The following is a 15,144-nucleotide window of genomic DNA, read 5'->3' as shown; positions in this document are numbered from 1 at the left end:
CCTATGACATCTTCTCGTATCTCCTTTATTTATGGGTTAGATTGAGTTAGAGTCATTGAATGGGGTGAAATCTTGTACAGTTTTTGAATGCTACTTTATATTTTTGATTCTCATGTGACAGCTAGAATCATAAAATTTGGCTATAACATTGCCAATGGTCATGTCAATGTGCGTGCCGAATGTCATGATTCTACCTTTCCTATAAGTGTGCCAAATGATAACATATACGTGTAAAAGTACAAAATCAACTTGTGTTTAATGTATTAGGAATAGAAATACGACGAAAAGTCACAGGACAAAAGTTGTAGATCTCTCCAAAATGAAACGCAATTTGCTTTGTGACTTTTGATACGACTTACTGATTAGCCACCAATTACCCCGAAACGAAGGTCTGCACCGCCGTTAAAATTGCATCCATATTTCGGAATTTTCCTGGGCCAGAAGTTATACATTTGCATAGCTTAGAATATTTCCTCAAAGGAAAGAGTGTACAGCATTCGGGATTAGCACTCGCATACATACGTGGTAATTAAGGAAGAAAGTAATACAGTTTAGTAAGTTGAAATTAATAGAAAATAGATTATAACCGAGGACATCCGGATGACGACAAATATATAAATACCAAGTGAATGTATTGGAAAATCAAATGCTCCTCAATAAATTATGCCGGAGTGAGTTATGGATATAAGAAAGCGGTAATCGGAGAGAAATTTAGGCGCAGGGATTCTTAGGTAATCAGATAAGAAGATGAATATTTGTGTTATTACTTATGCTATTCGAGGACGGTTATAACCTCCAATGATATTCCGCCAATATCCCGCAGAATGGCCGATTGACGACTCTCTTGCTTTCTACCCAAGGAACAACCACGAATTTAAAGGAATGATGAGGAAAATGACAATACGTTACTTCCCTGCTGGCAAGCAGTCAGAGACGTTGCCATGGTAACCCATATATTCGTTATCGCTCTGTCGGTCCCTCAATGCCGAGCATGGTATCGGCAGAAAATAGTAAATTTCTCCGTCATTTGAAGAGTAAGGTAAATTATGAACACAACGAAAGTTGTTTGTGATGAAGAGACCTTTCACATACGGTCCACAGAGTTTGCAGAAAATCAATAGTATAAGAGAAAATGGAGGAAGACCGTTGTGGTTTTCCTATAGACCCCCGTCTTTTCAAAGATTTTAAAATGATATGCATATCGAAACCTTCCCCGGGGTGAGTATACTCTAAATATGAAGTTTGGTTGAGATCTATCCAGCCCTTTCGACGTGATGGTGGAACAAACAAACATTTTTATTCTTATTTTGCTAGTTGCTTTACGTCGCACCGACACAGATAGGTCTTATGGCGACGATGGGACAGGGAAGGGATAGGAGTTGGAAGGAATCGGCCGTGGCCTTAATTAAGGTACAGCCCCAGCATTTGCCTGGTGTGAAAATGGGAAACCACGGAAAACCATTTTCAGAGCTGCCGACAGTGGGGTTCGAACCTACTATCTCCCGAATACTGGATATTGGCCGCACTTAAGCCAAACAAACAAACAAACAAACAAACAAACAAACAAACAAACAAACAAACAAACAAACAAACAAACAGACAAACAGAAACGAACAACTTTATTTATAAGATTATTTTTATACCACTCCCCTCGCCCCCTGCCAAAAGGGTGCTAGGGGTGTCTTACCCTCACGCGGTTTGTCTCCTGATACTAATTGATAAGTGTACCACGTTTGGTGAAATTGCTCCAGTGGTTTAGGAGGAGATGTGTCATATACACACCCACACCCACACACCCACGCACACACATACATCAATTTTTATATATAGTAAGAAGAAGAAGATAATATTTTTATATGTAGTTTTTCGATTAATTTTATATCTCACCCCCTTCGCTCCCCACTTGGATTTGCAAAAAATCCGGAGTAATACTATTCATCTCAGAGACCCTGAAATCTATGGATTCGAAACTGTTTTTAATTATTTCTATATCTCACCCCACCCCCCCACCCTTTGCTCCCAACCTAAAAGGGGGCTGGATTTTAAAAAAATTCTAGAGTATCACTTTTCAACTCAGCGACCCCGAAAACTATGAATTCGACACTATTCTCGATTATTATTGTAACTACCACCCCCCTGACCCTCTCCCTTAAGGGCGCTAGGGATGGCTTACCCCCCACAGTGATCGTCTCCCGATAGTAAGTGATTCGTGTACCAAGTTTGGTTGAAATTGCTCCAGTGGTTTAGTTGGAGATGTGTCATTTATACACACACTTCCATTTCTATATATAGTAAGATTTTTACACTCGTTCTTCACCCCCTTTCCATCCCCGCCCAAAGGAGTCCTATGAGTGCCTTACACAACAGTATATTTTTTTTCCAGATATTAAGTCTTATTTGTACCTATTTTGGTTGACAGCTATGCCCAAACGTACATGCATAATCTCACTGCTCTAGAATCCTGGAGCTGACGTTGCCATGGTTACGGCAGTTCATTTCTTTATCCGATTCCTAGAGCAGGGGTAGTGTGGTGCCAATATCTCCGTAACGGTTGGTTTTAGGGCCTTAAAACATGGTTTTCGGGCCCGTAGGGCTTACCGAGTTTTGTTCTTTGCGTCAAGAGGATTAAATTGAGCTTTGTCTCGTCCTTATACGACAAATTCGATATTTTGCCTATAATAGTATAAGAGAAAATGGAGGAAAACCGTTTTTCCTATAAAACCCCCGTCTTTCCAAAGATTTTAAAATGATATGCATATCGAAACCTTCCCCGGGGTCAGTATACTCTAAATATGAAGTTTGGTTGAGATCTATCCAGCCGTTTCGACGTGATGGTGGAACAGACAAACAGACAGACAAACAGACAAACAGAAACAATTTTATTTATATAGATATATATATAGATTGTAATCTTTCCTACGTTTAAAAACACCACTAAAAGTTATTCGTCTACTAATGTCGTTCCACGCCATCTCTCCACTGACAGTTTGGAACATACAGCTTAGTCGATCAACTCGTCTCCTTTCTCGCAAGTCTTCCCAGCGCAAATTTTGCACATTTTTGAAACGCTACTCTTTTGTCGGAAATCACCCAGAACATATCGAGCTGCTTTTCTTTGGATTTCTTCCAGTTCCCGAATCAAGTAATCCTGGTGAGGGTCCCATACACGGGAACCGTACTCTATTTGGGGTCTTTCCAGAGACTTATACGCCCTCTTCTTTACATCCTTACTACAAACACTACACACCCTCAAAGCTTTGTGCAGAGGTCAGTACCCTTTATTTACAATCAAGATTTATGTGATGCCCCAATGAGGATTTTTCCTTATGTTAACACCTACGTACTTAACCACACCTTACTATTCATTATGCTACGAAGGTTGGAACTTAAATAGTGGCAACTATTTATTTACAACGGATACAAAAGAGTTACATGTTAGCAACCTGTACTGCCCTTCAATGTAGTCACCAGACTTGTGTATAACCCGTTGCCAGCGAAGTGGAAGTCGTAGTATAACTTTAGCAGAGCCTGTTCTGTTGATGGTGCGAATGGAGCGGTCTACTGCCTGTCGAATCTCTGCAGCAGTTCTGAAGCGAATGGTCACGAATCGTCTGGTTTCGATCACTGTCCAGTAACGCGGGAAGAGTGTAGAACGACCTGCCCGATGAATGTCCGCCACAGTTTGCCGACCATCGTTGAGGCTTTTACCCAACGTGCCACTGTCCTGTAAGGCAATGCAGGTTACCTTGATGACACTGTCGTGCTGTACGACCTCTGGTACATTCAACATTTATCCAGCTCCGTTGTTCCTGTCTGAAAAACACAGGGACCACTCGCTCACACGTGACTGTGTTTCTCTCGCTTGTGCGCACGCAGGTGATGTGAGAAGAGCGAATCCATTTGCTCTGAAGTAAGGCAGGTATGTAACCAACGTGTGCTATCAGCGACAATATTAGATTCCGTTGCATAGCGTCTCCGCAGCAGTGTTAACACTATTTAAATTCCAACCCTCGTATTTTCCTTCTTTGATATGTATAGCGCCTTGTATCGGCTCAGTATGGCTGATCATCCAAAGAGCAGGTCTGCATTATCGAACAACTCGTCTCTATGAAGACAGATGGCGACTCTCGCTCTCAGGTTCGTCATTCATTATTTCTGCCTAGTCTTGTTCTTTTTATCTGCCCTCTTGTTTACTCTTGTTCAGTGTTGTAAAAGGAAATGGCTACTGAGGTTTCTGATATGGCTTTTCTGTCCTATGAAAGAGATTTTATCCGATTTAAATATAGTACTGCTGTAACGGTTCAAATCCCGTCACAAGATGATATCTGTATTTTTATTATTTTATCTGCATTATTATTATTATTATTATTATTATTATTATTATTATTATTATTATTATTATTATTATTATTATTATTATGTCCGTATTATTATTATGTTATCTGTGATATTGTTACTATTATTGTAATTATCAGTCTTATTTAATTCGATTTTGCAATGCCTGTTGCTTGCAAGATTGTACTTAGATGTATGCATATATACGTATGTGTAGATTATCATTAAATACCTGTACAGTGAGAGTTTCGATGTATCAGATGTGGAAGTGACGTTGTTATATTGCTATGCCACTGGCGATTCTGCCAAGTCATCGCCACTTCATGGCTACGGCATCGTATTTATTTCGCAATGCGCTCAGAGAGTCAGCCGCCCCGGGCTATTTCACAACTGTATGTAATATCTGTCGCGTAGGTGGGAGTATGTCATTGTTATTTCTGGAGATTACGTAGCTGTGTCAACCAACGTCTATAAAAGGTGGGTGCATATTGTAGCGTCAGTCATTACTTAAACGGAAGCAGTACAGTGAAGAAGTCTACTAGATCAAGAGGCCTTAGTTGGTCAGTCAACGAGTGTGAACGAGAGATGGTGAAGACTCAGTGAGCCATTAATTATTGGCCATTGAGAGAGTGAGGCCAAAAGTTGGTTGGTCCGTCACTTAGTTGAAGACACGGACGCAAGGGCTTACCATGGAATCAGAGAGGGCAACCCTGGACCTGCCAAGAGGTAATACCATATTGACTTACAAAGAAGTCAGATGATATGGAGAAGAAGCAGTCACAAGGATGTATCACCAAGTTAGGCGTGACACATCTACAGTAAACACCAGATCAAAGGAATACGTCGTAATTACACTAAAAGTGTTGAAGGTACAGTCAAGTGAATCAGTGAGGGAAATATTTTCGTACAAATTGTTAAATGTCCGGTCAAGAAGAATTCAAATTCATGCCTAGTTTCTTTCAGTTGCAATGTCATAATTTCATATTCTCATCTGTTTTATCGCAACAAGACTCACTATTTTTGATATATTATTTAAAGAATATATATTGTTCTATCAAACGAATTCATAGTTTTATTTCAATGAAAGTAAAATATCTTAACCTCAAAATTAATGGGGAAACCGAACGCCAATCTCCTTTTCCCAGAACTTATATGGTATGTTGTCAAAAGTAAGCTTATTACCCCACACCCTAGAGATAGTCAAGAGTCTCATTCTATTACTGCTGCACTGAGTGGCAGCTGGCGCCCTTCAAATAACGTATGTGTAAGTAAACGGGTAACAAGTAAGTGTGAATACAAGGTCCGACGAGTGTGTATTTTATTTAATGATTATTAATTTTCATAATTTCCATTTTAAATGCAGATATTTCAGATTTTTCAAGTTAAATCCAGTTTTATAATATGTTTGTAAAATTAGTCAGCAATATAGGAAATGTACAAAGTCTCGACGCAACGTGGGACTCGAATAAATTCAGAACTTGGTCTGAATGACAGCATATCATAGGTTCATTTTGGGAGGAGTATGCAAATTTAAGCCAACGGAATTATTACCGGTAAATGTAAGGAGTGTAAGTTTGTGATATATATTTGTATTTTGGGGATATGTCAAAGGAATTGAAGAGGAAAATTAATTTGAGATCGCGTACTATCACTAGTGAACCAAAGATGGACAAGGAAGACAGTAACAAGTCATGTGACGACGAGGCCTTTGCTTCTGCGGACATCCAAGGTGAGATTGAAAATAGGGAGCAGGTGAGCACGATGGAAGGTTCTGAGATAATTCAGGAAAGTGCAGAAATTGAGAAGCATACTGAAACTCAAACAGAAATCGCGGGGGGGATGAACCAAGATCAATTTTTCTTGCTGATGGCCACAATAATTAGTAGTAACGAAAATAGTAAAGAAGAGATGAAAGAATTAATTAGTAGTAATAATGAAAATTTTAAAAAGCAGATTGAAAAGAATAACGAAAAGTATATGAAACAGATGGAAAAAAAAGATAGGTATCTGTAGTAAAATGGAAGAAATGATTGGTAGTTGTAACGAAAATTTTAATGTGATCAATGATAAATTAGATGGGTTAAGTGAATCACTAAATTCTAAAATAGATACTAAGATAATAGAGGTAACTAATCAAATATGTAAGTTAGAAAATAAGTTTAATAAAGAGTGTGTTGACCTCAGAGGAGAAATAGAGTTGAATCGGAGCGATCGTCATACTCAAATTCAGCATATCAAAGAAACATTTACAGAGAATATCGTAGAGTTATGTAATAAGATTTCTAGTAATCGGGAAGAAATTCATGAGATGGTCGAAAAAAGATTGGACAAGATCCATAATGCAGTGGGGAAGATATGAGGGAATGTGTCAGTAAGGTAGAAACGTTTGAAAAAGAGCTTGGGCAGGTCAGAGAACTAAAGAACAAACAAGAAAATTTGTCGCAGAAGGTTACAGAGAAAGAGGAAAAATTACAGGAAGAATTGAGAATAATGAAAGAGAATGCGGAGAGAATGGCGGAAGAAAAAGTTTTGAATTGCCAGAGGGTACTACGGCAAGAAATAAGAGAAGGTCAGATTACAAGAGAAATAGTAGTAACGAGTGGTTTATACAACAGGGACCAAGATTTGCCTAAGTTTACTGCAAAACAATTTAATCCTATGGAATTTGTAACATTAGTTGAGAAAAGATTTGCAAATAAGTTGAGGGATAATATTATCGAATGGGAATACGTATTAGAGATCTTGTCTAATTCCTTCATCGGTGAAAGTAAAACCTGGTTTCAAGTGTACCGTAATGATATGTCTAATTTAGGAGAATTTAAAGAGAAGTTCGTTGACAAGTTTTGGGATGAGAATATACAAGATCGTGAGTGAGAACGGATTATGCTTGATAAATATAGACAACAGGAGGGAGTGTCTATGACAGAATACTTTCTGACACACGTGCTTATATGGAAAAATCTTAATAGTATTGGTTCAGAAGTTGATATCGTAAGGATTATGTTAAAACATTATTCTGATAAGATTAGGGAAGCTGCGTGTATGCAGAAAGTCAGTACTATCAAAGAAATGGAGGTATTGTTAGATAGTTTCGAGGCTCTGAATGGTAGAGTATGTGATAATCGACCGCAAAGTAGAACTGTAGAAGGAGCGGGAAACAGGTCAGATAATTATCAGAGGAGAGGGAATAATAATGATCAGCCGAGGAATAATAGAAATTTCAATAGTGATAGAGGTCAGCAGAATTACCAGAGAGAATCGGAAGATTGGAGGCATGCAGATGTGAATTATGTGAGGAATTATAGACAGAATAGCTGGAGAGGGAATAATTATGATCAGCCGAGGAATGATAGAAATTTCAATAGTGGTAGAAGTCAACAGAATTACCAGAGAGAATCGGAAGATGGGAGGCGTGCAGATGTGAATTATGTGAGGAATTATAGACAAAATAGCTGGAGAGGGAATAATTATGATCAGCCGAGGAATAATAGAAATGTCAATAGTGACAGAGGTCAGCAGAGTTACCAGAGAGAATCGGAAGATGGGAGGCGTGCAGATGTGAATTATGTGAGGAATTATAGACAGAATAGCTGGAGAGGGAATAATTATGATCAGCAAACGAATATTAGACACTTCAATAGTGATAGGGTTCAGCAGAGTTATCAGGGGCAATCCGGAGAAGGAAGGCGTGGAAACTTTATAGGCCAAAGTGACGGAAGGCGTGAGGATTTAAGTCATCAGAGAGAGAGTAATAGGCTAAATGCGGATGGTATTCAGGAATAGTCATCGAGCAAGAGTATTCCAAACGCACAGGGAATCGGGTAAATTAAGTGAACAGTCCGAAGGTATAAGTTGTACAGGTATGTAGTATAAGTAGTTATATAGTGAAAGTAGATTTAAGAGTACAGTGTGATTGTGACCTATGTAATGTTAAGTGGGATGTTTAAGTAGCGACGTAGTCGTAGATAATGAAGTAATTAATGGTAGCAGTAAGTTAGAAGTAAGAAGGGTTCTGCTAAGTGATGTAAGTACTTGTAATACTGAAAATATGATGGAAATAGTGAGGTAACAAGTCGATGATGGAAATTGTGATATGAAGAAGGTAAGTGAAGGTACTATTAGATATTATAACAGCCGTTGGGTAAGTCAAAGTGAGTAAATAAGATGATAGCGGTACCAGTCAATTGAAGATAATTGTAAGTTTCGGTCATGCCTTTTTGTACCAAAACTTGTGTATTCAGTTGTTTTAGGAGCTGACTTGGTTGCAAATCATGGAAGTAGAGTAGACTTTAATTTAGGTAGTGTGTGTTTGTTCTGGGAGTAATCTAGCAAAGAAGTACGTGTTAATCATGATGGTCTGAGGTAAGTGTGTTGGTGGCGTGTGTTCTTTGAAAGATATGAGAGGTAAGTGAAGTTGTTCCTAGTGAGAGGAAATGTGTGTTACGTGTCTAACGACCAGGATCTGAGGGATCGTCGGTATGAGGCAGTGACGTGAGGTAATTTGAGTGAATTACAGGAGGAGTAATTGTGTTCGATGTTAGGTAAGCATCGAGATGTATTTAGTGGTAAGTGAGGAAGAACACGTATATGAACATAAATTTGTAGTACATGACCATTCATCAGTGTGGGAGGTAAGTACCCCATTCAACTTAAAAATGCTAGTGACGTCTAAGAACGGATAAACATTATGCTGGATTACGGAATAATTGAACCATCTTGTAGCCATAGTATTGATTCTTTAATTATTGTTGCCAAGGAGGATGTGATTTTTTGAGATATATAAGTTAATGAGGCAAAAGTGATTCAGTTTGAGTGACAGAGTGCTACTCAAAGTTCCATTTCATCATTTGTAAGTACGTAAGTAAGTAAGTAAGTAAGTAAGTAAGTAAGTAAGTAAGTAAGTAAGTAAGTAAATCCTTTATTTTCCTTCCAGATCTACAGCGATGAGGCCTTATTGATCCATTAAGGGAGAAAAATAATAGTGCCCAACCTAGACAGCTTAAAATACTATACACATAGAATAATGCTCGTATAGTAAACATAGCTGACACCAAATGTGGAAAAACAAAGTTGCTGGAAATAATAATAATCAAATGTCCATGAGTCAATGTTATCTTTTCAGATATGAACAAAACCTCAAAAAATCTCAATATTGCTATTAAGACCAGGGATAAATGAAAGCTAGTAGTACTGAAAATAATATTAAGATGTAAAAACTCAATATTGCTATTAAGAAAAGGGATAAAACGAAGACTAAAAGAACTATTGCAACAGGGTAATTCCGTCTATAGACTGTATGGCATTATTGACAATGTGAAGCTAAAACTGGCAACATATAACTGAGCAGAGTACAGTGCTGTGTCGGGCTGAGTCTGCACTAGACCACTGACTGTTCCACTTCCGGCCGGGTTCGCACTCAGCACATTCTCTCTTAGACACTGACGTTTCTTATATTCTACTTATATTGCTAACCTGACTACGTGTTATCTCCACCGTAGTGCCGATGTGCAGTTATTACACTTCACATTTCTTTCTTGTTGATCACTCTTCAACCTCTATTAATTCACTATATTTGTTAACTTTAGAACCCATGCAACTCACCACCTTAAATGAAGCCATGTTCACTCACTGATAACTCGGATAACTAGGACCCCAGCTCATAAACCAACCGTCACCAGATATTATCTTTCTCCTTATCATCTGACCAATTTATCACACCCTCTTCCTCATTCACTACACACTTGACCACCTGGAAACTTCTCTTCTATCACACCCGTCGTTTACTCGCTCTTAACAAAGTTATAAATAACACGCACACACTCCACTCTTATCGTGTATATAGCAATTTACTTCTCACTACACATTAACTTTTTGCTTATTGTCACAATGCCTTCGTCTACTCTGTTCTTTTTGCCCCATAACTCTCTTAGGCTCAGACTCCTCCCTCTCACTAGGGCACCTCTTGCTTCTTCTTCTTGCTTCCCAGACGTGTTTTCACTTCGTTTGCTTACTCTTGTTACGTCTTGTGTTTCTACTCCCACAATCTCTCCCTGTATCCTTCTATCTTCTCTCCCACTGGCCTCCGTCCTGGACTCCTTTGTTAATGCCCAGGTCTCCCTGGTTTCCTTCCTTATCACATTCCTCATCTCTGCCATTACCTCCCTGTTCGCTATGGTTAACAAATCTATCAAGTTACTTCCTTCATGCTGCGAGCTTGGTTCTTTTACCTTACTATCCTTGTTTCTTTCTTTGCCCCCCTGTCCTCCATCCCCCACTTTACAGTCTCTGGCTTGTCTTTCCTCCACTCTCTTTCCCACTACTACTTCGTCATTCCTGTCATCTTCCATTTCTCGTAATTTCTTCGCATTACATGTTCTAGTCCAAATACTGTTGGTCACTACTAATTTTTGACCCTTAATATGAGCTCTTAACCCCTGTAATTTAGCCCTGGCCAAATGTTTCTTCAGAGTGTTTATGTTCTTTACCCCTTCTCTACCAATGTCTTCTTTAATCCAAATTTACGTACTCCGTATGTTATCTGCACTTCTTCTCACTATTTCCGCCATCAAGGTGGAGAATAGCTTCAGTTTGATCGGTCTATCACCCCGTTTTTTACCTATCCTTTTCACATCATCAATATCGACTTCGCTAAAATTAATTCTCGTCATTTTCTGGATGACTTCCACAACTTTGTATGTTGTCAGTACTTTATCTTCTGCTTTGTCTTCCGGTACTCCATATATGAATAGGCATTTCTTCCTCCGTTCTCGGTTACAGTCTTCAATTTCCGCTCGCAACTTCACCACCTCTCCTTCCATCTCCCTTATTTTTGACTTGAGTGATATGATTTCTCTCTCGTTGGTTTCTACTCTACTCATTATCTCGTCTGTTTTTCCCTGTATCCCCCGCCTTATATGCTCAAGTTCTTTAATTTGCTCTTTCATCATATTCTTAATCTGCTCAAACGGGCATACTTCTTCCACCACTTCTATCACCACTTTTCTAATGACCTCCACGTCTTCCCAGTTCATGTTGCCACTAGAAGTCGGGCCAGGGTTTACCTCTACTCCTCCTATAACTAGTAATATAATAATCACCACTGCCGCCAATATCATCTCGTCCATCATTCTTGTTTCCATTATACTTCCTTTATTTCTAGCTATCTCCTTTTTCCCTTTCGTCTGCCATCTTCCAATAGCCACACGATATTGATCCACGCCAATCATCTTCCTCTTCCCTCTCGAATTGCTTTACTGGCCACCGTTCACATTCCACGCCGGCTCTCCTGACAACTCCACACAATACGTCTGTCACCGAACGCTGACTAGGTTAGACTGATTTCATCATTTGCAGAGGCGGGAAAGATGTCATAAGTTTTTCTTTTGTATCAGGGGTATTTCACTATTGTGAACCGTATCGGGAAGTGTGCATATTCCTTAAAAGATCAGGAAGGGGATATTGTCGCTATTTATAGTATTATACATGTAAGGAAGTACTTCACGTGAGATTTTTTGAGATAATAATAAGATGATTAATTTTTGTAAGAAACTGGCAAAATAGAACTAACATATATGAATTTGCGTGTGAACCAAGTGTCGTGTTGGTGTATTGGAAGAATAAGTGCTACATTGTCATGCGGTGTGTGGCAAAAGGCGGAGAACAAGACATTGAACAGTTATCTGCGATAACAATATGCGAGAAAAGTTCTCATATAAGTGAATTTTCACAAAATATTTTGATATGTTAAAAAAAAGGGGAAGAATGTTGTATATTGATTGAAAATTATTTGTGTGTGTTAAATTAAGGGCTATGCTCTTGTGTATTGTATGAGAATGGGACACTGGACAGTTAACTGCGATGACAATGTGCGAGAAAAATTCTCATACTTTTGATATTTTATAAAATGTATGGATGTTGAAAAAGAAAATTATTGTTGTATACTCATTTAAAGTGTTTATATGTGTCAGTGTTATATATATAATTTTGTTCATAAATCAATCGATTCTTTGTTCTTCGATTTATTTATGAGGGAGGCGAATTGTAACGGTTCAAATCCCGTTACAAGATGATATCTGTATTTTTATTATTTCATCTGTATTATTATTATCATTATTATTATTATTATTATTATTATTATTATTATTATTATTATTATGTCCGTATTATTATTATGTTATCTGCGATATTGTTACTATTATTGTAATTATCAGTCTTATTTAATTCGATTTTGCAATGCCTGTTGCTTGCAAGATTGTACTTAGATGTATGCATATATATGTATGTGTAGATTATCATTAAATACCTGTACAGTGAGAGTTTCGATGTATCAGATGTGGAAGTGACGTTGTTATATTGCTATACCACTGGCGATTCTGCCAAGTCATCGCCACTTCATGGCTACGGCATCGTATTTATTTCGCAATGCGCTCAGAGAGTCAGCCGCCCCGGGCTATTTCACAACTGTATGTAATATCTGTCGCGTAGGTGGGAGTATGTCATTGTTATTTCTGGAGATTACGCAGCTGTGTCAACCAACGTCTATAAAAGGTGGGTGCATATTGTAGCGTCAGTCATTACTTAAACGGAAGCAGTACAGTGAAGAAGTCTACTAGATCAAGAGGCCTTAGTTGGTCAGTTAACGAGTGTGAACGAGAGATGGTGAAGACTCAGTGAGCCATTAATTATTGGTCATTGAGAGAGTGAGGCCAAAAGTTGGTTGGTCCATCACTTAGTTGAAGACACGGACGCAAGGGCTTACCATGGAGTCAGAGAGGGCAACCCTGGACCTGCCAAGAGGTAATACCATATTGACTTACAAAGAAGTCAGATGATATGGAGAAGAAGCAGTCACAAGGATGTATCACCAAGTTAGGCGTGACACATCTACAGTAAACACCAGATCAAAGGAATACGTCGTAATTACACTAAAAGTGTTGAAGGTACAGTCAAGTGAATCAGTGAGGGAAATATTTTCGCACAAATTGTTAAATGTCCGGTCAAGAAGAATTCAAATTCATACCTAGTTTCTTTCAGTTGCAATGTCATAATTTCATATTCTCATCTGTTTTATCGCAACAAGACTCACTATTTTTGATATATTATTTAAAGAGTATATATTGTTCTATCAAACGAATTCATAGTTTTATTTCAATGAAAGTAAAATATCTTAACCTCAAAATTAATGGGGAAACCGAACGCCAATCTCCTTTTCCCAGAACTTATATGGTATGTTGTCAAAAGTAAGCTTATTACCCCACACCCTAGAGATAGTCAAGAGTCTCATTCTATTACTGCTGCACTGAGTGGCAGCTGGCGCCCTTCAAATAACGTATGTGTAAGTAAACAGGTAACAAGTAAGTGTGAGTACAAGGTCCGACGAGTGTATATTTTATTTAATGAATATTAATTTTCATAATTTCCATTTTAAATGCAGATATTTCAGATTTTTCAAGTTAAATCCAGTTTTATAATATGTTTGTAAAATTAGTCAGCAATATAGGAAAGGTACACTGCGAAACTCTATATTCCTTCGAGATTCTTGTTCTTATTAACCATCAGGTAATTATTTTCTTTTACTTACTATTTTACTATTTCTGGTCCTCCCAAGACTTGCCATGGTTTCCTTTAAGTGTTTTCTGGGGTTACGTACTTGTTGTAATTTAATTTTATTGCAGACTTGTTTCTCATTGATTTTACATTCTCGTATGTCTGCCAATTATTACGTTCTGTTCGTAATCTAAGGGCAGTGTAGATCCCGTTATGTTTTCTGCTCAGTTTGATTGGTTCGTGTTTATGTGTACATGTGTGGTGACCAATTTTGTGTACGCACGAGCATTCTATATTTTGCTCGATTCCGTCACCGTTTGGTGCTTTCCTGCTCGTCCACTCTGTACTATTCATGTCCACTCTTAATGCGTGGTATGGATGTGTACTGATAACGAGAGTTTTGACTGCATGATAGGTTGTTACTGGTGTGGTGCACGTTTCCCCCATTTGGCCTGGTTCTGTGTTTGTCTTACCAGACCGGATTCACGAACAAATTGATTGTTTTTATTATACTTGTTGTGCACTATTACGACAAGCTTTACCCGCTTGTACTACCTCCGCCCTAGGCTTCTGCGTGTTGGTCTCTGTGTGCGTTCGCGTGAATGAGTTTGATAAGTGAATCTACAATGCTTTTTGGTTGTCCGATTTCCAGTCTCCCTTGTAATTTCATTCTTGTTTCTGGCTTCCCCAGACATTCACTCATTTTATTTTTGGCTCTGTCATCCTTTTACTTCATTTGTGTATATTGAAGTTAACCATGGCAACTTCCTACTTGTTATGTTTTCTCCATGTATGTATTCTACGCACACTTCCTTACCTCGCCCACCTGCCCTCACCTTACTTCATACTTGACAATGTTTTCTTTGTGCCTGAAGGATAATAGATTTTATCTTTGGGAATTGTTGTCGCCACAAAAAAGGGAAAGAGCCTGACGTGGCTCAACCATACATATTCTGATGTACCTGTATGTTATATGTAAGTAGCGTACCCCTTTGTATTATTTTCTTCTTCATTATGAGGGTAAGATAATTCTTATTATGTGTTTCATTTTCATTTGAATAAACTCCATTTAATTTAAGATTATCACTGTCAGAATATATGTGTATCGATTTTAGTGTTGTTTCCCATACTTGGTCTATTGGTATCGGGAGCGAAGTTCAGCTACTGCCTGTCTGTCAGCTTCGATCACGATCTACTTTTATCGTCCCGCTTCGTCACTTTGCTACATCTATTTATGGCGAATTGAGTGGGTACTTACAATTA

The sequence above is a fragment of the Anabrus simplex genome, chromosome X (genome assembly GCF_040414725.1).
Source record: "Anabrus simplex isolate iqAnaSimp1 chromosome X, ASM4041472v1, whole genome shotgun sequence".
Lineage (NCBI taxonomy): Eukaryota > Metazoa > Arthropoda > Insecta > Orthoptera > Tettigoniidae > Anabrus > Anabrus simplex.
Note: the sequence above shows the minus strand (reverse complement) of the source record.